The sequence below is a fragment of the Oncorhynchus kisutch genome, linkage group LG20 (genome assembly GCF_002021735.2).
Source record: "Oncorhynchus kisutch isolate 150728-3 linkage group LG20, Okis_V2, whole genome shotgun sequence".
Taxonomy (NCBI): Eukaryota; Metazoa; Chordata; class Actinopteri; order Salmoniformes; family Salmonidae; genus Oncorhynchus; species Oncorhynchus kisutch.
The window spans coordinates 37966898-37992993 of NC_034193.2; the positions used below are offsets into that span (position 1 = coordinate 37966898).

At 41.7% G+C, this 26096-nt stretch overlaps 1 pseudogene; it reads left to right on the top strand.

The window, feature by feature from the left end:
* LOC109875515 (mitogen-activated protein kinase kinase kinase kinase 3-like) overlaps positions 1 to 26096 on the top strand; it is a 90927-nt pseudogene that overhangs the window by 23923 nt on the left and 40908 nt on the right.

Consider the following 26096-nt stretch of genomic DNA (forward strand, 5'->3'; position numbering starts at 1 on the left):
ATGTTGCTTCAATATATCCACATCATTTTCCTTTCTCATGACGCCATCTATTTTGTGAAGTGCACCACTCACTCCTGCAGCAAAGCACAACATGATGCTGCCATCTCTGTGCTTCACGGTTGGGATGGTGTTCTTCGGCTTGCAAGCCTCCCCCCTTTTCCTTCAAACATAACGATGGTCATTATGACCAAACCGTTTTTGTTTCATCAGACCAGAGGACATTTCTCCAAAAAGTACGATATTTGTCCCCATGTGCAGTTGCAAATCGTAGTCTGGCTTTTTTTATGGCGGTTTTGGAGCAGCGGCTTCTTCCTTGCTGAGCGACCTTTCAGGTTACGTCGATATAGGACTCTTTTTTTACTGTGGATATAGATATTTTTGGAGGGTACAATGGTGTTGAATGCTGATCTTTAGTCAATGAACAGCGTTCTTACATATTTATTCCTCTTGTCCAGATGGGTCAGGGCAGTGTGATGGCGATTGCGTCGTCTGTGGACCTATTGGGGCAGTAAGCAAATTGAAGTGGGTCTGGGTGACAGGTAAAGTGGAGGTGATATGATCTTTGACTAGTCTCTCAAAGCATTTCATGATGACAGAAGTTTGTACTACGGGGCGGTAGTCATTTAGTTCAGTTACCTTTGCCTTCTTGGGTACAGGATCAATGCTTGCAATCTTGAAGCATGTGGGGACAGCAGACTGGGATAGGGAGAGATTGAATATGTCCGTAAACACACCAGCCAGCTGGTCTGCGCATGCTCTGAGGGTAGGGATGCCGTCTGGGCTGGCAGTCTTGCGAGGGTTAACACGTTAAAATGTCTTACTCACGTTGGCCATGGGGGAGGAGAGCCCACAGTCCTTGGCAGCGGGTCGTGTCGGTGGCACTGTATTATCCTCAAAGCATGCAAAGTTTAGTTTGTCTGGAAGCAAGACGTCGGTGTCCAGGACGGGGCTGGTTTTCCTTTTGTAATCTGTGATTGTCTGTAGACCCTGCCACATACGACTCATGTCTGAGCCATTGAATTGTGACTCCTCTTTGTCTCTATACTGACATTAGGCTTGTTTGATTGCTTCTTTTCTGTGTTTTGATTTTCCCGTCTAGTAAATAACTTGTATTGACGGTAGGCTTATTGCATTTCTCCACAATAAAATTCACATATTATCGAAATGATGATTCCCTGATCCTGAATGACCACATGGTGGTTTTCAATCCATAATGATTTGAATATCTTTTCACTGAACACATGAAACATGAGTTTCCTTGAGACCGACAATTCCTTACTAGACAGGTCGGGATAAAAAACAGAATACTACACAGTTGTCCCATTAGACCAGAATCTCAAAAAACTGAAGTCATCATGACTATGCAAGTTTCATCTGTAGCTATTTAATGGCCCAGTGCAGTCAAACGTGATTTCCTGTGTTTTATATTTATTCCCATACTATGAGGTTGGAATAATACTGTGAAATTCCAGCCTGTTTTGGTGGGATGGAGTTTTTGCCTGCCTGGTGTCATCACCTTAATAGACCAATAAGAGAGAGAGTTTCAAATCGGTCTACCAGTAACAGCTAGTTTTCAGTTTTCCTCTCCCAACTCAGACCATTCCTCGACAGTCCTCGCAATATTCTTGCTTGAGAAATAGCTTTTTGCTTAAAAAATATTGTTGTTTCTTTTTGACCATTTTAATTAAAAGTGATCACGGTAAGGTACTTAATTGTTACCCAGAAATGATTTGATATTCAGATAAAAATGTCTGAATTGGACCTATGGGTCGAGACCCGATTCCAAAACACATCCTTCTCAAGGTGTGCTCTTGGTCAGCTCTTCATCGATCGCCCGAGGCTTTCTGTGTGTGTTTTTGGAGACTGGTCGATGTGCTCCCCCTCTGTCTTGTTTGTCTTCCAGGCTCGGAACGTCACCACAGGGGAGCTGGCGGCCATCAAGGTCATCAAACTGGAGCCCGGTAAGAATCTTTGCCTCCCTCTTCTCCCACTCTGGGGTTAAGTTTCCCCTACGTACAGATCTAGCATCAGCTAGAATGTCCTATTATTCCATTTGACTCACTTAAGTCGTCTCTTCCCCACCATTCTACTTCTCCAGTCATACTGTGCCTGTTCATGAGACCCACTAAACATTTGGAAGAATTGACCCTAGGCAAAATACAAAAGTGTTATGCAAATGAAGCCCACCTGAATGCCCCAGGCCATATGCATACAGTATATTATGACCAAGTGAGAACATAACATTAGTGGTTATGTTGGTTGGAGCATGTTGTTTACAGTAGAGTTGCGGGTTTAAATCCTGAATAGGTCACACACTGACCTTATTAGTGTAAAAGGCATCTGCATCATACCTACCATATAATTTGTCACGTTTTTATTCTAGCCCAGCATTAACACAAAATATTCAGAATAGGGTTAACAAATTCCTTATTTCGGGAATCTTCCATCCAGGATATCTGGAAAAACCTGGGAATTTTGGGAGAATTACCAGAATTTTGCAACCCTAATTCTGACACCCTCCCTCCCCCCACACACACATCCTTTTTCATAAAGATAAACTAGACGAGGTATAGGCCAACTGACCCACTACACCAATAACCTATAGAGGTGATGTCTAACAATCCAAAAAAGCTATTTTTATTGTAGTGTTTTTCTTAGTTAGCATTAGCAGGCTTACTCATTGATCCACAGTTAGTCATAATTGCTACCATAAAACAGCCTAATTACAGTTGGTTTGTGTTTGGTGATAATCTGTCACCAGTCAGTTGCACAATCGCATTCTGCTATGAATAGCACGTTATCAGTCTCCTTGCAATCTCTAAACTGCATTCTGTTCTGTTGCTTCCATATGTGGGAATAATAGCAAACTAGCTCTCACATGCTATCTGCTAACTTTTAGCCTAAACCCATTTCTGTCCCTTGGCTATGATAAGTGGATTGGTTAGGTAATCTATTGAGGTTGAATTGATCATATGTAAGTAATGTTTGAATTAGTTTGGTTCCATTCACAGGAGTCTGCAGAGGGAAGGACAGCTCATAATAATGGTGCCATTAACCTCCTGTGGATCCATTCTTGTAATCATCATCTATACATTTTCTAAGGATGTTTGCTACGTGTGACAACCGATATGACATTTTTGCCCAATATCCAATATTTTCCTTGCCAAAAAACACAATTCCCGATAACAGATATTAACATCTTTCGCAGCCTTTTAAGCATTCTAGTACAATTAAATAGTTAACACACACACATGGATGCAGCGGTCTAAGGCACTGCATCTCCGTGCAAGAGGCGTCACTACAGTCCCTGGTTCGAATCCAGGCTGTATCACAACTGGCCGGGATTGGGAGTCCCATAGGGAGGCGCACAATTGGCCCAGCGTCGTCCGGGCCGTCATTGTAAATAAGAATTTGTTCTTAACTGACTTGCCTAGTTAAAGAAAGGTTACGCACACTACACTGACTAAAAAGTTATTTTGTTGGCATTTATGTATGTCCCCATTACCAGAAAAACATCATCAAAACCCATTTCTTTCACTTACTTGCTGTACTGTTTTGTTGGTCATTTGTTCAGTTGTTTCAGTATCAACCAGGAATTCTATGGAACGCCGTTTGGGTCTTTGCGTGTCAAAAAATTATACACGTGTCAAATAGCACTATTTGACCAATCAAGACCTGAATATGACTGCATGTCACATAATAACTTAAAGCGTTCATAAAAGTGTTACGTAGTTATTACACAGTCACTCTATTTCGTATGTCACAACGATTTATCGATACATATGCTATGATGCTGGTAAAGTTGTCTTGCGCACCTAACCCCAGGGTTAAGTAGCTAGCTAGCTATTTATTTTCATAAACTGAAGTTCAATTTCAATAGGCGAACAACAAGTGGCTACCTAGCGAATACTTACTCCCAAGGATTTCTAAATCAATGCTAAGAATAATGAAAATGACTGCAGTTTCTACTGGTCATTGTTTTCAGACTGGTTGTATTGGTGCTAGCTAGGTACCAAGCTAAAGCTAGCTACCCCAGAAGTTGCGGTCGAACAAATGATTCTTTATTACCAACACGGTATTGTAAACACATCGTTCGTTGCCGGTATTTGCTTGTTGCAGACTTCTTTGTACAGATTTGACAGTGCTACTGTATCTTTTTTGACACGTAAAGACCCAAACGGCGTTCCACCGTATGTTTGTCGTGACGCTAATAGCAGTGATGCTATTAGTGTGGAACTCCGGTAGGGCAACATCTGAAAAATATTGCACTTGGTAGTGTGTACCGGTGCTCGACCAGTCGGCGAAAGCCAACATCACCCACGACAGAGAACGGTTGATTGTCAGGGGCATTGAATTCCATTATCTTGGCTTTAATGGATTTTGCCTTTGAGTTGTCTCGCTGAAATGTTCTTACTCTTTCAAATTACTTGTTGACTGCTTGATCCATACAGCAGACATTGTGGTCCAGGTAAGGAATGTAGTAAAGCACAATTTTACGTGGCCTCATTACGTCATACGTTATATAGGTATGCAAGGTTTTTAGCATCAGTGTTAAACTAGACATCGGGCCGATACCGATGTTGGCATTTTTAGCTAATATCGTTCGATTCCGATATGTTCACCGATATATTGTGCATTAGAGGTCGACTGATTATGATTTTTCAAAGCCGATACCGATTAATCGGCCAATTTTTATATATATATTTGTAATAATGACAATTACAACAATACTGAAAAAATAAGTGTCAAACTTAATATAATCCATTAATAAAATCTATTTAGTCTCAAATAAATAATGAAACTTGTTCAATTTGGTTTAAATCATGCATAAACAAAGTGTTGGAGAGGAAAGTAAAAGTGCAATATTTGCCATGTAAAAAGCTTTCATTAACCTTTGACAATTGGATGTTCTTATAGGCACTATAGTATTGCCAGCCTAATCTCGGGAGTTGATAGGCTTGAAGTCATGAACAGCAAGAGATGCTGGCAAATGCAGGAATGTGCTGTTTGAATGAATGCTTACGAGCCTGCTGCTGCCTTCCACTGCTTAGTCAGATTGCTCTATCAAATATCAAATCGTAGATTTAATTATAAACACACAGAAATACGAGCCTTAGGTCATTAATATGGTCAAATCTGGAAACGATCATTTCGGGAGAAAAAAAGTTTATTCCTTCAGTGAAATACGGAACCGTTCTGTATTTTATCTAACGGGTGGCATCCCGAACTCTAAATATTGCTGTTACATTGCACAACCTTCAATGGTTATGTCATAATTATGTACAATTCTGCCAAATTACGGTCTTTGTTAGGAAGAAATGGTCTTCACACCGTTCGCAACAAGCCAGGCAGCCCAAACTGCTGCATATACCCTGACTCTGCTTGCACAGAACGCAAGAAAAGTGACGCAATTTCCCTAGGTAAAAGAAATTCATGTTAGCAAGCAATATTAACTAAATATGCTGGTTTAAAAATATATATATATTTAAAAATATATAATTGTGTATGGATTTTAAGAAAGGCATGGATGTTTATGTTTAGGTACACATTGGTGCTTATGTTTAGGTACACATTGGTGCAACAACAGTACTTTTGTCGTGAATGTGCTTGTTAAATCATCATCCGTTTGGCGAAGTAGGCTGTGATTCGATGATAAATTACCAGGCACCACATCGATTATATGCAATGCAGGACAAGCTAGATAAACTAGCAATATCATCAACCATGTGTAGTTAATAACTAGCGATTATGTTAAGATTGATTGGTTTTTATAAGATACGTTTAATGCTAGCTAGCAATTTAAATTGGCTCCCTTGCTGCACTCGCGTAACGGGTAGTCAGCCTGCCACGCAGTCTCCCCGTGGAGTTCAATGGAATCGGCCATAATCGGTGACCAAAAATGCCTATTACCGATTGTTATGAAAACTTGAAATCGGCCCTGATTAATCTGTCGACCTCTATCGTGCATCCCTACTTTTGAGCCCCCCCCCCCCCCATCTTTATTTAACCAGGTAGGCAAGTTGAGAACAAGTTCTCATTTACAATTGCGACCTGGCCAAGATAAAGCAAAGCAGTTCGACACATACAACAACACAGAGTTACACATGGAGTAAAACAAACATACAGTCAATAATACAGTATAAACAAGTCTATATACGATGTGAGCAAATGAGGTGAGATAAGGGAGGTAAAGGCAAAAAAAAGTGGAAGAATGTGTTAAGTAGAAATATAAATAATGGGGTGCAAAGGAGCAAAATAAATACAGTCGGGAAAGAGGTAGTTGTTTGGGCTAAATTATAGGTGGGCTATGTACAGGTGCAGTAATCTGTGAGCTGCTCTGACAGTTGGTGCTTAAAGCTAGTGAGGGAGTTTCAGAGATTTTTGTAGTTCGTTCCAGTCATTGGCAGCAGAGAACTGGAAGCAGAGGCGGCCAAAGAAAGAATTGGTTTTGGGGGTGACCAGAGAGATATACCTGCTGGAGCGCGTGCTACAGGTGGGTGATACTATGGTGACCATCGAGCTGAGATAAGCTGAGATAAGGGGGGACTTTACCTAGCAGGGTCTTGTAGATGACATGGAGCCAGTGGGTTTGGTGACGAGTATGAAGCGAGGGCCAGCCAACGAGAGTGTACAGGTCGCAATGGTGGGTAGTATATGGGGCTTTGGTGACAAAACGGATTGCACTGTGATAGACTGCATCCAATTTGTTGAGTAGGGTATTGGAGGCTATTTTGTAAATTACATCCCCGAAGTCGAGGATTGGTAGGATGGTCAGTTTTACAAGGGTATGTTTGGCAGCATGAGTGAAGGATGCTTTGTTGCGAAATAGGAAGCCAATTCTAGATTTAACTTTGGATTGGAGATGTTTGATGTGGGTCTGGAAGGAGAGTTTACAGTCTAACCAGACACCTGGGTATTTGTAGTTGTCCACGTATTCTAAGTCAGAGCCGTCCAGAGTAGTGATGTTGGACAGGCGGGCAGGTGCAGGCAGCGATCGGATGAAGAGCATGCATTTAGTTTTACTTGTATTTAAGAGCAATTGGAGGCCACGGAAGGAGAGTTGTATGGCATTGAAGCTTGCCTGGAGGGTTGTTAACAGTGTCCAAAGAAGGGCCAGAAGTATACAGAATGGTGTCGTCTGCGTAGAGGTGGATCAGAGACTCACCAGCAGCAAGAGCGACATCATTGATGTATACAGAGAAGAGAGTCGGTCCAAGAATTGAACCCTGTGGCACCCCCATAGAGACTGCCAGAGGTCCGGACAGCAGACCCTCCGATTTGACACACTGAACTCTATCAGAGAAGTAGTTGGTGAACCAGGCGAGGCAATCATTTGAGAAACCAAGGCTGTCGAGTCTGCCGATGAGGATGTGGTGATTGACAGAGTCGAAAGCCTTGGCCAGATCAATGAATACGGCTGCACAGTAATGTTTCTTATCGATGGCGGTTAAGATATCGTTTAGGACCTTGAGCGTGGCTGAGGTGCACCCATGACCAGCTCTGAAACCACATTGCATAGCGGAGAAGGTATGGTGAGATTCGAAATGGTCGGTAATCTGTTTGTTGACTTGGCTTTCGAAGACCTTAGAAAGACAGGGTAGGATAGATATAGGTCTGTAGCAGTTTGGGTCAAGAGTGTCCCCCCCCTTTGAAGAGGGGGATGACCGCAGCTGCTTTCCAATCTTTGGGAATCTCAGACGACACGAAAGAGAGGTTGAACAGGCTAGTAGTAGGGGTGGCAACAATTTCGGCAGATCATTTTAGAAACAAAGGGTCCATATTGTCTAGCCCGGCTGATTTGTAGGGGTCCAGATTTTGTAGCTCTTTCAGAACATCAGCTGACTGGATTTGGGAGAAGGAGAAATGGGGAAGGCTTGGGCGAGTTGCTGTGGGGGGTGGAGTTTAGAACATCTCATTTTGTACAGTCATATGATATTGTATTTTACTGACTCTAATAGGTATGGTGCTATTAGAATCCGATTCAAACAACGATTCAATACATCTTATTAGCATTTTGGTCTTAGTCGACTTTCATAATAATTTTACAGTTAACTGTTGCTGCTATAGTCGAACCAACCCAGGGGGTGGGAACTGGTGGGTGTAGGCTAGGCTAGACTAAATAAATGTTTACTTACTTTTTCTTTCTATGAATCAACAGGGATTCACTTTGAGTTTGGCTTGTTAGACTGACAGTCAGCAGGTGGTAGGCTTGATGGACTTTGTGTACGGGCATGTGTGCGGTTATCTGTGCGTGCGTGCGTGTACAGATATGCAGCCTGTGGGGTACTATCTGATGTTGCGGATGGTAAAGAGTTCAGACAGGAAGCAGTCTCTGCTTGTGCGAAGCACACGTGTGTGTGTGTGTGTGTGTGTGTGTGTGTGTGTGTGTGTGTGTGTGTGTGTGTGTGTGTGTGTGTGTGTGTGTGTGTGTGTGTGTGTGTGTGTGTGTGTGTGTGTGTGTGTGTGTGTGTGTGTGTGACCAGTAATATCGTTCGTTGCCGGTGTTTGCTTGTTTGCGGACTTCTTTGTGCAGATTTGAAAGTGCTACTCAACTATTCAACTTTCAGGCAGTCCGTTAAATATACAGTACAGAATAGGATCTTGATTTGAATACCCTGTTGCTAGAGTACATTCTTACAGTACAGGACATTTAAAACTTGTGGTGTATTTGATGTTTTTAAAAAGGCTTCTGAAGTTTGTAATTTCCACTTTGACATTTGACTTAATTTTCCATTACAAAAAATGGATCAACCCCTATGAAAATGTTCATTAAATATAATCCACTTAAAAAAAATACATTTCCTGTTGCTGCAGGATTATTTTTCTGCTGTAGCAAACTGTCTCAAATGAAGTTCCTACATCTGTAGTTATCCAATGTTGACTTTCATAATTTTGTGTGCATGTGTGGCCGTATGTGTTGTTGTCCTTGTACGTGAGTGTGTTCTTCAACAACCAAAGTTATTCTTGGGCAGAAGGTTGAGGGGTCAGCCAGCATTGAACCGCCCCCTGACTCTCCCAATCCTCTCCTTTTAATGTCAAACCACCTCTTTACCATATCCGCTGTGACAGCTCCTGCCTTGCTTTTGGCGTGTATCCCAAATGGCACCCTATTCCCTTTTTAGAAAAAAATGTGCACTACATAGGGAATAGGGTGCCATTTGAGGAGGAAGATTTAGTATAGACACTCAAGACTAGAGTATTTCTGAAAGACTTTTGGACTGTGGGACCTCTGTAGTAGTGCTTTTAACTTTAACAGGCACTATTGATTTGCGGCAACTTCCCTCTCCCTCCATTTGTGTGTCTATTCTTGTAAGGACACTGCATAATTCTACAATAACAGGAATTGATTTGGGGTTTATTTGTGGCATATTTTTAGGTTGTGCTCATGCCATGGTCATTTCTAACCTTTGATTTGTGTCAGTTGTGTTATCATCCACAGCTGACAGTAAACCATGTTTTATTTATATAAAGGGATAGTAAGCCAAATTACAAAATGACATATTTGTAGCCTTACCTTGTGAGCAGTTCTTACAGAGTCTCATTGTCCATGGCATAGACTGCATTCAGGGTAAGGAATCAAATAAGTAATTTGGGTGAACTATCCCTTTAATCTTAAAAGGGTGTGGATTCTAATACAAATGATATGCCCCATATCTTTAAATGTTCATTAATGAGTTCCATAGAACCATATTCTATACAACATCACATGATCTTCTATGCAGAGGCCTGTGTGACGATGGAGTTAACACGCAGGACTGGCGCCGAGGGACGTGTGAGGCATCAATCAAATCAATAGGCCAATAGGAGTGTATTTTGCCCTCTGCATGTAGTTGCTCAAGGCACTTTTTTCAAGGCCCCCTTTATGAAAGGCCATCAATGTTAGGTGTGTGAATCAGTTTATCATAAAAGAACACTGTACTGTGAAGTTGTTGGGAATACCAGTCACTTCAAGGTTGCGTCTCTAATGACTATTCCCCATATAGTGAACTACTTTTGACCAGGGCCCATTGGGCTCTGGTTAAAAATAGTGGACTTATTATTTGTGACACATCCACACGCTTAAGACAACGTCCAAAATGGGGTTTCTGATGTTGTTTGAACTTCCCTTTGCGGATGTCTATGGGTTAAATGCTTTATTTTCTTCTTACAGTACATTAGAGGTAGAGAATGCACCAGACAGGGCTTTGATGGTTTGCTAGATTGACAGTGACAATTGGAGCTGGAAATGGGTCAGAAGCTTTAAAGAGAGAGAGTGTGTGTCTTCCCAGATTTATCAGGTGGACCACATGCAGTCGATTTCGGCCCGGAGGTCTCTTATTAGCCATTCACGCTAACGCACTGCAGGAACCCCATCTAAAATTAATGTGGCCAAGGTTTTCCCCTATCTCCTTAAAATGCCAACAGCACTGCATGACGAAGGGAAGGTGCCACAATCCACTGTGACAGCGTGGAGTGACATGGAGGTGCTTGTCAGTACGCATCACGGCCAGGGCAACTAGCACTCTTGACAGATGTAGCCATGGTGTCCATGAGTGTGTTTCTTGGTGACAGGGTCAATGGCTTGAGGTGTGTCGCCAAAGCCAGGACCATGGAAACCTATGTAGCCTAGACATAGGCAGAGTGATTAACTATCATAGTGTGTGGAGTGGACTAACACACACACACCCAAGGGTGAGCGGCTGGGGCCAACCCGAGTGGCGCAATGGTCTAAAACATTGCATTGCTGTGCTAGCTGTGCCACTAGAGATTCTGGGTTAGAGTCCAGGCTCTGTCGCATGCCATGCCGTCCGTGACCATGGAGCGGCGCACAATTGGCTCAGCATCGTCCGGGTTAGGGGAGGGTTTGGCATGCAGGGATGTCATTGTCCCATCGCGCACTAGCGACTCCTGTGGCGGGCCGGGCACAGTGCACGATGACACGGTCGCCAGGTGTACGGTGTTTCTTCTGACACATTGGTGCGGCTGGCTTCCGGGTTAAGTGGGCATTGTGTCAAGAAGCAGTGCGGCTTGGTTGGGTTGTGTTTTGGAGGATGCACGGCTCTCTGCCTTCGCCTCTCTCGCTCTCGTTCGTACGGGAGTTGCAGAGATGAGACAAGACTGTAACTACCAATTGGATACCATAAAATTGGGGAGGGAAAAGGGTTAAAAAAAAAAGACAAATTAATGGGTGAGCGGGTAACATGTCACAGTTAACCAACGAAAGACACCATATTCAGCACCTTGTTATATCTGCCAGTCTGTTTCAATCTCAAATGTAAAACTGTTTCCCAAAGATGCTTTCAATGCAAGCCCAACTAATATACCCTAGCAACAGTTTACTGGGAACTCATTGGCTTATCTCGCTTTAGTGGCATGCTGTGCAGAATTCAAATAAGTCATTTAATATGTGCTTTTTTGACTTGTTCCAATTTGTTCTAATCTGTGTTTGATTTTCAAATGGCATCTCGGTCATAAATACATTTTTAATTTGGGCTGGCTGCCAGGCTTTATCTTCATCTTGTGCTTTGTGATGTCCATGTACAGTCCAAGAATCTGGGTTAGAGGCTGCCAAGATCTTTGTAACTGCTTCAATACATTGCAACGCAGCCAATCTGTTTGCACAAGGCCTCCTCCCGCAAATCTGGATCCTGTTCATTAGGGCATGCAACTGGAAAAGTTTTTAAACATTTTGCAATGGAAAACCAAAATGAGCATTTCCGTTTAATTCCGTTTTCTTCCGTTTGGTGCCTAATGAGCACAACCCTGATGGCTTCCAGTCCTCCATGGTATTTGCCAACATTTGCTGTTCTATTAGCCAACATGTGGATCATATTATGAGGTCCTTGCTTACTGTCAGCGTATGTGAGCATCCCAAAGGGGGCATCCTATTGCTTATTTCACTGCTTTATTCCATGTCACCTTGGATGAAAGGAAAAATTCACTACTGTTTGCTAAATAGTCCAAATTAAAAACTACCATTGGTCTATACAGTTACTATATGTAAGTGCTTAGTGACCAGAATGTAATTATTATTATTATTATTATTATTATTATTATTAAACATTGTTTTGTAACTGCAGATAAATACTTAATTCCATGAATTTGTAGAATATTGTGATAAAAAAGAATACATAAATAAATGAATGACAAAATAAAAAATTTTACTTTTTGAGTTATTGTTACGCCATGTTCTTAACTTTAAAAAAATGGAAGCAATTCAGCTAACATTACATCTCTGTAATAAGCCAGTAAATCTCCACTTGTGTTCTAAATATAACATATTTATAAATTGTTTTGAGTCTAAAGACTCATTCTGGCAAGCTCGAGATACGTGTGCAGGAGTTTATCCAAAGTCACTCCTTTGGTATTAGCACGTAGAGGTGATGGCAGTCGGTAGTAGGCGTCTCCCCCAGTCCTACATGCCCATAGACGCTGATCTTGGGTCAGTTTAGCCTTTTCCACACTAATGTTTAAGGTTATGATTGGAGCAGGAGACGCTAATTTTGGATCTGTACCTAGGGGAAACTTCACCCAGAGTATCCTACACAGTCAGTCCCTCTCTCCAATCCCTCCTGTACTGGGAAAATGTCACTGCGTCACCGGAGAAGGACAGGCTCACCACGACAGGAAGCACCAGGGCCATCTGACCTTGGTCACTGTTGAAAGTGAATCCTGGGACGCTCCCTCGGGAGGAGGCCGCAAGCAGAAAAATTCCCGCAAAACCCCCCCACAATATTTAATTCATCATAGGGTCCGTGTAAACTTTATTAATAGGGCTTTTTTTTGCTGCAGCACTAACTATATTCACAACCCTCGCCTTGCATATCCAGCATGTTCCATACATTTTAATGAGCCATTACATAAGCCAGCATACATATTTATTTTAATCTCTCATTGAGGCTACAGAAGAGATTTTGAACGAGCGAATGACAGGTGTAGAAATATTGAAGAGTGGCGAGAGAGGTGTAGAAAAAAATTATACAAAAAATAGATCAGCTTTTTAATGAGGCCTGGAGCGTCCATCATTAAGCCAGCAGTCACACTAAAGTGACTTTGTTCTCTCTCTCTCTCCTCCAAAAGCGTTTGTCCCGCCGCGCATGAGATGACGCACATGCTTATAGATGTTGAGATCCGAGCCAGAGATCAAGGTCAGCCCAGATCGACGCTGTCAGGTCCACGAACCCCAGGGGACATTGTCGGAGAAAAAAGAGGGAAAAAATGTGATTCTCGCCCATTCAGCCAATCAACCGGGCCCTGCCTTCCGGCCCTTGGGCCAATCGAAGGCGAGGGAGAGCTTCATGGGCAGTCATTTCTCGTTAAAACCAATAAACGTGCCCTGCTTCTCCCTCTGAAGAAGCATCGGGTGGAGCTGCACTCTAGCTCTGCCTGGGAGAAATGCGCTGACATAGCAACAGTGCTGATGGAGAGTGCAGGGTTTGAATGGGCATCCCGTATTGAGAGAAGTGCTAAAATCGAAGTGCAAGCATCCCCAGCGGGTTTTATTAATCAAGGGCTATTTACTGCCGCCTTGTCATTGAGATAATTTCTTATCTGTGAGTGTGTGTGCATGTGTTTGAGTGCAACCTCAAGGAGACAGGCCTCCAAAACGTAGCTTCTGTTGGTTTCTATATCCCCAGTTTCCAAGTCCATCGCACTCCCCCGCATTATAATAGCGTTGAGTGTCGGGAAACACTGGCCTTCTGGTGGTGTTGACAAGCTGCCAAACTGAATATTCCCAGCCTGTGTAATTATGATCTGTGGAATTGATTCCCCTCAGTGATCGTAGTTGGACGTCGTGCGGCTCATTGATTCTGAGATGTATGGTCTTCATTTGGGAGGTGTGTAGCTTAACGTTTGCACCGATAGCTTTGCCGGTTTGACAGATGCCTTCATCAAAAGGGACTAGCATAGATTACAAATAACGCATTAATTCTGCTAAACCAATCCTCCGAGCCATTATCTCTGCGCATCTGGTCAGTATGCAGACTATTGCACAGTTTGTAATTGTCTGCTTACTTTTTGGCCCATTCTGTAAGTTCCCAGCTAGTATTGTCAGAGTGCTGTGGTTCAGTGAGGTGGTCCAAATGTGTGTCTGTTTAAAAAATATATATATAATTCAAACTCATTTTATGCCATTTTATTCATGTAGAAGCAGCTTAAGTTCCTTTTAAAGTGTTTCAGTCTTTTATAGTGTTTCATTGTGGACATACACTACCGGTCCAAAGTTTTAGAACACCTACTAATTCAAGGGGTTTTCTTTATTTTCTACATTGTAGAATAATCGTGAAGACATCAAAACTATGAAATAACACATGGAATCATGTAGTAACCAAAAATGTGTTAAAAACATATTATATTTGAGATTCTTCAAATTGCCACCCTTTGCCTTGATGACAGCTTTGCACACTATTGGCATTCTCTCAACCAGCTTCACCTGGAATGCTTTTCCAACAGTCTTGAAGGCGTTCCCACATATTCTGAGCCAACAAGTGCTTAGCATATGTGGAAACTCCTTCAAGACTGTTGGAAAAGCATTTTCCTTCACTCTCTTCCCAAACCATCTCAATTTGGTTGAGGTTGGGGGATTGTGGAGGCCAGGTCATCTGATGCAGCACTCCATCGCTCTCCTCCTTGGTAAAATAGCCCTTACACAGCCTGGAGGTGTGTTGGGTCATTGTCCTGTTGAAAAACAAATGATAGTCTCACTTAGCCTAAACAAGATGGGATGGTGTATCGCTGCAGAATGCTGTGGTAGCCATGCTGGTTAAGTGTGCCTTGAATTCTAAGTAAATCACAGACAGTGTCACCAGCAAAGCACCCCCACACCGTAACACCTCCTCCATGTTTTACGGTGGGAAATACACATGCAGAGATCATCCGTTCTCGCACTCCGCGTCTCACAAAGACATGGCGGTTGGAACAAAAATCTCCAATTTGGACTCCAGACCAAAGGACAAATTTCCACCTGTCTAATGTTCATTGCTCATGTTTCTTGGCCAAAGCAAGTCTCTTCAAATTGGTGTTCTTTGGTAGTGGTTTCTTTGCAGCAATTCGACCATGAAGGCCTGATTCACACTATCCCCTCTGAACAGTTGATGTTTATGTATCTGTCACTTGAACTCTGTGAAGCTTTTATTTGGGCTGTAATTTCTGAGGCTGGTAACTCTAATGAACTTATCCTCTGCAGCAGAGGTGGTAACTCTGGGTCTTCCATTTCTGTGGCGGTCCTCATGAGAGCTAGTTTCATCATAGATCTTGATGGGTCTTGTGACTGCACTTTCAAAGTTCTTGAAATGTTCCGTGTTGACTGACCTTCATATCTTAAAGTACTGTTGTTTCTCTTTGCTTATTTGAGCTGTTCTTGCCATAATATGGACTTGGTCTTTACCAAATAGGGCTATCTTCTGTATACCACCCCTACCTTGACACAACTGATTGGCTAAAATGCATTGACAAGGAAAGAAATTCCACAAACTAACTTTTAAGAAGGCACACCTGTTAATTGATATGCATTCTAGGTGATTACCTCATGAAGCTGTTTCAGAGAATGCCAAGAGTGTGCAAAGCTGTCATCAAGGCTAAGGGTTGGCTATTTGAAGAATCTCAAATATAAAATATATTTGATTTGTTTAACACTCTTTTGGTTACTACATGATTCCATATGTGTTATTTCATAGTTTTGATGTCTTCACTGTTTCAATGTTTGTTATTCTACAAATGAGAAAATAGTAAAAATAAAGAAACCCTTGAATGTGTTTATAAATGTGTGTTTATGTACGTATGTTAATTTGTCTCTCTTCTCACCACGTCTGTCGTCTCTCCACAGGGGAGGACTTTGTGGTGGTGCAGCAGGAAATCATCATGATGAAGGACTGCAAGCACTCTAACATCGTGGCCTACTTTGGCAGTTACTTAAGGTAGCATATTTAAAGGTCCGCACCCCATGCTTCCTCCGCCGCCATCCCTAACCTACCCTTCCCTCCTCCACCCCTGTCCTGGCTCAGTCAGTTCCCAGCCACTCTCAGGTTTTGAAGTACACACAGGCTCAGCGTAGAGTCGTTCTCCACTGCAGCCAAGCTATGGACAGAGCCTCCTTTCCAAGCCTAGCCGCACTAACGCTAGCATGCTAACAATGTGCCTAATTACTAGCTCTGGGGAAATGCTTTGTATTGAACTGCTCAAGAGGTGAGGGAGGTGGAGGGTGGCCATTTTGAGAAGTTTTAACGCGTTGGTTGGCCGGAGGGTAGTTGTGACCTAATAGCCGAACCGCATCATGCTGTGTCACAACCTAGAAAAAGACTCCCAAAAGCATTCATCCATACTCTCTCTCTGCCTCTTTGCTTTAGCTTTTTACTCTGACTATTTTGAGCCGTACAGTATCGATTGTAATGTAATTTGTTTCCTTTTACAGGAGAGATAAATTATGGATATGTATTGAATATTGCGGGGGAGGGTCCCTACAAGACATATCACGGTAAGCATACACAACAACATACAGCACACAAACACATACACACACAAAACACACAAGCATTTGAAAAATGACAGCTGGCTCAACCGGTTCGATGAAGCCAAATTCAATACGTTTCGGTGTGTGGTTTTAAGCTAATTCCTCACTCAAGCTAGACGTCCTCTTACTAGGGATATGTCCCAAATGGCGCCCTATTCCCTTTATAGTACACTACTTTATACTACGGCCCAGGGGGAATCGGTTGCCATGTTGGACGTAACCTAGCTCCTACCACATAACCAGACAGACAGTTAACAGATTCTTATTACGCTTTTTCTTCTTCTTGTCTTGGTCGTTAAAGGGACAATCTGCAGTTGCTACGTCCATTTTTGGACTTTAAAAGAGATGATCTATCCATTTTATTCTAGAAGAATATAACTTATAAATTGCCTCACGCGCTTAGTTCAACTGTCTTACCCCATCACAACCCAAAATATAAGCTGGTTTTACTCCAATGTTTGTAAACAAACACTGTGTATAGATTTAAAACATGGCTAAAACTATACGTTTGTCATGGATGGTCAGTTTTTGCATCCATAGCTCCATCTATATATTTGAGTAGTTACATTTCTTCAGCCCCATCCCCGAGCTATTTACGAATGTACTGGTGGCGTGACCACTTTGTAATTGTTTGAACTGCAGATTGCCCATTTAAAGAGCAGGTCATTAGGGAGGCCGTCTTTAGCAGCTGTTTTTGCACTTTTGCGCACACACAGACACATACATACATACACACACAGAGACGGTGTTGATTCTGCTCTTAATGACTGTGCTGGGCTCAGTCGGCTGCAAGGCTCCTCATTAGAGAGACAGGAACAGCAGTCGACACCACCAACTACCGTTGATCTCATCCTCCCACATATCGGCTCCCTGCTGCCACGGAGACGTCACGCTGCTCATAATGTCCCCAACCCTAGGCTCCGTCCACGGAGTACATAGAGGGTCACCGAAACGGAAGGCTGACGTGCTCGGCGCACTGTCCCTCGTGGTCTCCACAATGCCCAGTAGGTTTGTCACATCGTTACATTCCTTTAACCTTCATCGTTTAGTTGTTGGGTATTCTTAACAAGGCTTAAGGGGGCATGTTGATTAGTCTAACATAGCTTCCTCTCCTTTTCTCCTTTCCATCTGCATTGATCTGAAAATGGAGGATAGGTGAAAGCAGTATCGTAGACCCTAGCTGGGAGTATGCTGTCATCTGTATAGGTTCTTTCAGGTCAGTGCCGATGAAAGAAAGAATATAAAGGAAGGATGTAATTTTAGACTGAGTTTTCCAATTTAAACATGTTAGGTTCTAACTCATGGAAGATTAGTACATCTCAAACCAAGTTTATTCACCCAATGGTTCACACAGCTGAACTGACAAAGACATGTTTATACCAGCACAAGTATATATACCCCAATTTGGGTTAAGTCTCCTCCTTCCCTCTAAACATTACATCTTTATTGCTAGGTAGGAAGTTAAGTGATGCGGGTAATAAACTGTTCCTTCTCCCTTCATGTGACATGACCTCTGCCCCCATTACTCACTAATTCATAGCTCTCCACCCTTATCAGTGACCGCAACCGTGTGATTGCCTTTCCTTTACACATGTCCAACCTTAATTGACTCCACCATAGACATTCCTCCTACAGATAACCATTAACTTATGGTGTAGAAACCAGACTGTGGCCCTTCTCATTTCCAAAGGATACCTGATGATTAACAATGTTTCAAGTTAAGAAGTCAGAACCCATCAAACAGGGTCAATGAGTTAACCAGCTAACCTGTGTAACTATTTGGAAGTAAATTCCTCATTTTTTGGGAAAGATAAGCTTGAAAGGGGAGGCAGGTAGCCTAGTGGTTAGAGTGTTGGACTAGTAACCGAAAGGTTGCAATATCGAATCCCTGAGCTGACAAGGTAAAAAGCTGTCGTTCAGCCCCTGAACAAGGCAGTTTTTTGTTCTTAATAAAGGTAAGGTAAAAAATAAAAAATAAAATGGGAATGTTATAATTGATTCAACTGGCTAACTTGGTGACCCTGCTTTTTGATATACCCCTTAGAGCCCTAAGAGAAAGTTAGTTTAATTAGCTCCGTCATGTGACTAACTGCATCTTTTAATCAGACCCCAATAAACTAGTGCTATCATGACTTGCAATCTACGTAGTAGAAGGTTTTAAGAAGATTAGTCTCTCAATGTTATGGCCAAAGCACTCCCACACAGCCTAGGATTGGAGAAGGATGCAGTACTCACTCACTCAAACTGAAGACAGGCAGACAGACAGACATGTGAGTCAATTCCAGAGGATCATGTTTGAATAGACTGCTATTTTATTTGTTTATACAGGCGATTTCATTGAGAATATGCAATTTACTGTATAGTACTATACATGTTATTGAAATCTAAGAACAACCTAGGAATCTAGCTCTGTCTAATTCAGTAGCAAATATATTTTTGTTCTGTTTTTAATAGGGTCCTGTTGTGGCTGGTCTGTTCAGTCCAGTCATAACTATTCTAGAGTCCCAATAATCCAATTGTGAACCCTGAACCTACATTGCCCACCTTGAACCCATATTGTTGATAAGTGGTTGAAGCTGAAGTTAAATGACACAAAAACTGTACATTGATGATTTTGGGGGGCAAATTTAACCAACAAGCAATATTGATGTAACTTGAAATGCTGATGTGTGCCCACATAAGACCTTTAGCTGAAAAAATATTAATGAAATACATGATACATTTGAGTTCAGGTACCAGATGTTGTCTCAATAACCAATGGCGAGGAACCTTTTTAATAAAGCACCAGTGCTTCTCAGGCTCCAACCATGTCTCTCCTTATCTTTCAGTGACCGGGCCTCTTACAGAATCACAAATAGCCTACGTGTCTCGAGAAACTCTTCAGGTACGTCCATTCACTTTGCCTCCTCCAGCACTCAAGCATTCACTCTTCTTCAGACAGATGTCTTTCAGCTAAAAGCCTTTGAACTGCCTTTGATTTCATCCATCCGCTCGATTGAGATTGAAAACAGCCATTAGCAATAGCAACATCGTAGGACTATTGTTGTCATTGATTTGTTCGATTTTGATACACACAACTATTATATCATAATAAATCCTTTATTACAAATTGCTAAAAAATAAGTAAACAGACTATTGCTTTCCTGGTAAAATGACAGTTCTCTTATGCTTTGGAAAGGTATGTGGCTGATTTTGGTTGAATGTGAATTGGCTAAAAAGGGACACCATATTAGGATGGGATATTATTTGTGAAGAGGTCAATGGACTTGACTCACTGTCTGCATTTTTCCCTTCACAGGGTCTCTACTATCTACACAACAAAGGGAAAATGCACAGAGACATGAAGGTAAGGTGGGAAAATGCCAGGTTCCATTGCATAGAATAGAGTGCACAAAGGTAAGGTGGGACTGGAACAATAACCATTTCAAGCAGGAATGCATTGTGTAGATTAGGATCGAATAGAATACAGTTTATTGTCCTCTTCAAGAAAACCATTTTACACAAGCTTGTACCTACACACAAATAGACCAACAACACCTTCACCCAGACATGTACAAAAAACATTTACAGTAGTTTAGTGTGTTCCTCTGGAATTTCTTGGCACAGACGGTGTCATAGCCATTATAAAAACATTTCTGACACTAATAGCCACCATTTGAATCCCCAACAAGACATCTTTCAAAGTCAGTTCAGGCTTGTCCCGTTTGGTCGTTCCCATGCGAAGTTTCGTTCGATAGATAGCCTTGTTAAGAGACTGCTGCATAAATGAAACTGCATTGAAAATGTGCAGATACAAGTTGGTAAGACATTTGATACGTTGAGAAAACGTATGTATAAACGTACTAAACACTTACATAGGCCTATGCAACTGCAAATCCATTGAAGTTGTGATTTTCTTTTATCTGCACAAAGGGAGCAAACATACTGTTGACAGACAACGGGTACGTCAAACTAGGTAAGGAGTCCAGACGTCCAACTGTTTTCTTTGATGTCTGCGTTTCAATATGATGAATAATGGCAATTTGTTGAGTTGAGTGTGTGATCGCCACCTGGCTGTGATTGACAAGCTGTTAATTGTGCTTGGCTGTGAGTAGCACCTTCTGCTTTCACGTGTGTGTGTGTGTGTGTGTGTGTGTGTGTGTGTGTGTGTGTGTGTGTGTGTGTGTGTGTGTGTGTGTGTGTGTGTGTGTGTGTGTGCTTTTATATTCAATGTGTGTAGTAAGCTAAATCAAGTCTGAGATGCCTGGACAGTGATTGGAATAATTGTATATCAGTGCTACCACTACAATTTATATCATATTCCTTTTGGGAATATTGCCTACACCAGCTTACATTTTTTGTATAATTACTACAATACATGAGCATTACATGATTTTCATTGATTTCAACATTGCTATGCATAATGTATAATTTAGTACAGAGCGAACCAGGCTTAGGAAATGGTCATCAAACATGTATTAGACATTCACTGTTGGAAGTTTGCATACTCTTAGGTTGGAGTCACTAAAACAATTTTTTCAACCACTCCACACATTTCTTGTTAACAAACTATCGTTTTGGCAAGCCGGTTAGGACATCTACTTTGTACATGACACAAGTAATTTTTCCACCCATTGTTTACAGACAGATTATTTCACTTATATTTCACTGTATCACAATTCCAGTGGGTAAGAAGTTTACATACACTAAGTTGACTGTGCCTTTAAACAGCTTGGAAAATTCCCCGAAATGATATCATGGCTTTAGAAGCTTCTGATAGGCTAATTGACATAATTTGAGTCAATTGGAGGTGTACCTGTGGATGTATTTCAAGGCCTACCTTCAAACTCAGTGGCTCTTTGCTTGACATTATGGAAAAATCAAAGGAAATCAACCAAGACCTCAGAAAATAAATTGTAGACCTCGACAAGTCTGGTTCATTCTTGGGAGCAATTTCCAAACGCCTGAAGGTACCACATTCATCTGTACAAACAATAGTACGCAAGTATAAACACCATGGGAACATCATTGAGCCCTCATACCGCTCAGGGAGGAGATGCGTTCTGTTTCCTGGAGATGAACGTACTTTGGTGCGAAAAGTGCAAATCAATCCCAGAACAACAGCAAAGGACCTTGCGAAGATGCTGGAGGAAGTACAAAAGTATCTACTGTATATCCACAGTTAAAAGAGTCCTATATCGACATAACCAGAAAGGCCGCTCAGCAAGGAAGAAGCCACTGCTCCAAACCCGCCATAAAAAAGCCAGACTACAGTTTGCAACTGCACAGAGGGACAAAGATCATACTTTTTGGAGAAATGTCCTCTGGTCTGATGAAACAAAAATAGAACTGTTTGGTCATAATGACCATCGTTATGTTTGGAGAAAAAAGGGGGAGGCTTGCAAGCCGAAGAACACCATCCCAACCTTGAAGCACTGGGGTGGCAGCATCATGTTGTGGGGTGCTTTGCTGCAGGAGTTACTGGTGCACTTTACAAAATAGATGCCATTACGAGGTAGGAAAATTATGTGGATATATTGAAGCAACATCTCAAGACATCAGTCAGGAAGTTAAAGCTTGGGTCTTCCGAATGGACAATGACCCCAAGCATACTTCCAAAGTTGTGGCAAAATGGCTTAAGGACAACAAAGTCAAGGTATTGCAGTGGCCATCACAAAACCCTGACCTCAATCCCATAGAAATTGTTGGCAGAACTGAAAAGCGTGTGTGAGCAAGGAGGCCTACAAACCTGACTCAGTTACACCAGCTCTGTCAGGAGGAATGGGCCGAAATTCACCCGACTTATTGTGTGAATTTTGTGGAAGGCTACATGAAACGTTTGACCCAAGTTAAACAATTTAAAGGCAATGCTACCAAATACTAATTGAGGGTATGTAAACTTCTGACCCACTGGGAATGTGATGAAAGTATTAAAAGCTTAAATAAATAATTCTCTACTATTATTCTGACATTTCACATTCTTAAAATAAAGTGGTGATCCTAACTGACCTAAAACTGGGAATTTTGAGTAGGATTAAATGTCAGGAATTGTGAAAAACTGAGTTTAAATGTTTTTGGCTAAGGTATATGTAAACTTCCGACTTCAACTGTTGATGGGAATAGACCTATAAAGTCAGGTTCTCAAATCTTTCATTATTTTCTTGGCAGCTGACTTCGGCGTCTCGGCCCAAATCACAATGACCATTGCAAAGAGAAAATCCTTCATCGGCACACCTTACTGGTAATGTCCTTCATCACTTCCCCCCTTCTATCAATTCTCTCTGTCCCTTGATACCCAAGTCAGGTGAATCTATCCATGGATCTATCATCCACCATTTTGTCAAGCAGGATGTGAATGTGCCCTTCGATTGATTTTAGAAGGTTTTTAACCCCCTAGAGTCGATATCCGTGGCCCCGCAAAAATCAAATTAGCATAATGAAAACATTTCCATCAAAATCCATCAGTTTAAGCTGGATATGTTTTTTTGCATTGCATCTGCCAATGTTGTACTTCTGCATATGTGGTAAAAGTTGGCAGAGAACCCTAACCCCAATCCCGACCCTTACCCTAGACCGGGTTCGTATCCAAATCCTGACCCTACCCTCATCCCCTTACACTGATACACTCTTTCCCTTTTTTGAGCCCACACCTCTCGTTATTCATGTTTTGTTTAGTCTGTTTCGTTTTGACTCCTGTTTTGTTGTTTTTTCATTTCTATAATTATAAAGCAACGTTCTTTCCATGAAAGCGCTATATAAGTTCCATGTTGTTGTAGTAGTAGTATTATTATACCTGGCGAAAACCAAACAGTGCATTCCACAGTAAGAACCTCATACCAACGATCAAGCATGGTGGTGGTAGTGTGATGGTTTGGGGATGCTGACTCAGGACCTGGACAACTTGCCTTAATAGAAGGAACCATGAATTCTGCTCTGTATCAGAGTATTCTGCAGGAGAATGTCAGGCCAGCCATCTGTGAGCTGAAGCAGAAGTGCAGCTGGGTCATCTAGCAAGACAAAGATCCATAAACACAATTAAGTCTACATGAAAGTGGCTAAAAAGCAACAAATGTTTCGTTTTGGAATGGCCTAGTCAATGTCCAGACCTAATCCTAATTGAGATGTTGGAGCAGGACTTGAAATGAGCAGTTCATACTTGAAAACCCACAAATGTCACTGAGTTAAGTAGTTCTGCATGCAAGACTGGGCCAAAATTCCTCACAGCGATGTGAGAGACTGATCAACAACTACAGGAAGCATTTGGTTGCAGTCGTTGCAGTTAAAGGTGGCACAACCAGTTATTGAGTGTAAGGGGGCAATTACTTTTTCACACAGGGGAATTGGGTGTTGCATAACTTTGTAAATTAAATAAATAGGTATACTTTTTTTTTGGGGGGGGGTGTTATCTCAGGTTCCCTTTATCTAAGATCTGATAACATTCAGTATCAAAAATATGCAAAAATAGAGAAAATCAGAAAGGGGGCAAATACTTTTCACGGCACTGTAGGACAGACACTTCAGAACAAACTTACTTTAGTCAAATAATTGTTTTTATTTTCCTAATTTTAAAAATTTAAAATTGTATTTCTTAAAATTCTAAATCAAATAGCTAAATGATATTTGGTATGACTTTCTTAAAATAATTCCATATGTTAGCTTAGTAGAACCCCCGCCCAGCTTAGGCAGGGCTTAGACTCTAGGGGGTTAACATATTCTGATTATATTGATTTGGTGGTGGTGGTGATGATGATGAGCGGCAGGTAGACTAGTGGATAAGTGCCGACTAGGTGAAAAATCTGTCTGTGCCCTTGAGCAAGACACTTAACTCTAATTGCTCCAGTAAGTCGCTCTGGATAAGAGCGTTTGATAAATTACTGAAATGTAAAAATAATGTTTGTAACGGCGTTCTTCGTTCGTTGAAAGAGAGTCGGACCGAAATGCAGCGTGGTGGTTACTCATGTTCTTTAATGAATGAAAAGTGACGATACATGAAATAACTTAATAAATACAAAAACAACAAACGGAACGTGAAACCTAATACAGCCTATCTGGTGACACAACACAGAGACAGGAACAATCACCCACGAAAGACAAAGCGAAACTCAAGCTACCTAAATACGGTTCCCAATCAGAGGCAACGAGAATCACCTGACAGCTGATTGAGAACCGCCTCAGGCAGCCAAGCCTATACACCACCCCTAATCAGCCGCGATCCCAAATACTACAAACCCCAATACGAAATACAATAACATAAACCCCTGTCACACCCTGGCCTGACCAAATATAAAACGAAAACACAAAATACAATGACAAGGCGTGACAATGTTGTTGTAAATTGTATCATCAAATCCAATTTTAGAACAGTGTATTCGATTGATTTTTTAAAAAAGTAACCTATTAAACATAATAACTTTCACGAATAAGCCTTATAAATGCTTATAAATTGTAAAACTTAAAATCAGTGCTGGCTCTAGCCATTTTAGGTAATTAAGCGAGTTTTGGTAGGGTTGCCACCCCCGACCTTGGCGGCAAAACATTTGTGGCCCCCCACTTGGCACCCCTAGCGGTCGAGCCACCACTAAACAAAAGTTTAGAAATATTTACAAAATGTGTTAATATTTATAAACATTTTATAAGCGAGTAATTGGCACATACAGTGAGTTATACAGTTGAGTTCAGAGGTCTTGGTTGAGATGCCCCTGTAGTGTTAATTGCTATTGACTGTGCCAAGGCTATGTGGTGAACGGTTCATTTAACTGAGCCGACTCCCTGTGTGCAGGATGGCACCTGAGGTGGCAGCCGTGGAGAGGAAGGGCGGGTACAACCAACTGTGCGACATCTGGGCGGTGGGCATCACCGCCATCGAGCTGGCAGAGCTGCAGCCGCCCATGTTCGACCTTCACCCGATGAGGTTAGCATTTGAACCTGTTGGCATCAGACCAGGGCCCTTTTTTTTTTTGACAGAGACCTTTATGAAATGAAGAGCACAGAGAGAATGGAGACACATAATAGGGCCAGTAGGTGCCGGGATTCTTATCCATGCATGCAGGGGAATCTTATACACTCACCCTCCGCATGTATTTGGACAGTGAAGCATATATCTTTTGGGGCTCTATACTCAAGCATTTTGGATTTGAGATTTAAATGTTTCATATGAGGCGACAGTACAGAATGACACCTTTTACTTGAGGTTATTTTCAGACATATCTGTTTTACCGTTAAGAAATGAAAGCACTTTTATGTAGCTAGTCTCCCATTTGATGTCTAAGGTATTTGGACAAATTCACTTATAGTTTATTGAAGTAGTCAATAGTTAACTATTTGGTCCCATATTTCTAACACGCAATGACTCGACAAACTCGTTGTATGCATTTGCAGAACCTAAAGTAAGCAGATCATAATTATTTTCAATGTATGTTTAGAAGGTTAGCGCCTTTAACTGAGTAAAAGCAAGGATTGGATATGAAAGGACTGATTTCCTTAAATACACAACTGCACCTTTTTTGTTTTTTTCAGAGCCCTGTTTTTTATGACCAAAAGTAACTTCCAGCCGCCCAAGTTGAAAGACAAGGTGAAGTGGTAAGTGTCTTTACGCTTGCTGCCTGCAACATAACCTTAACCCTGTCCG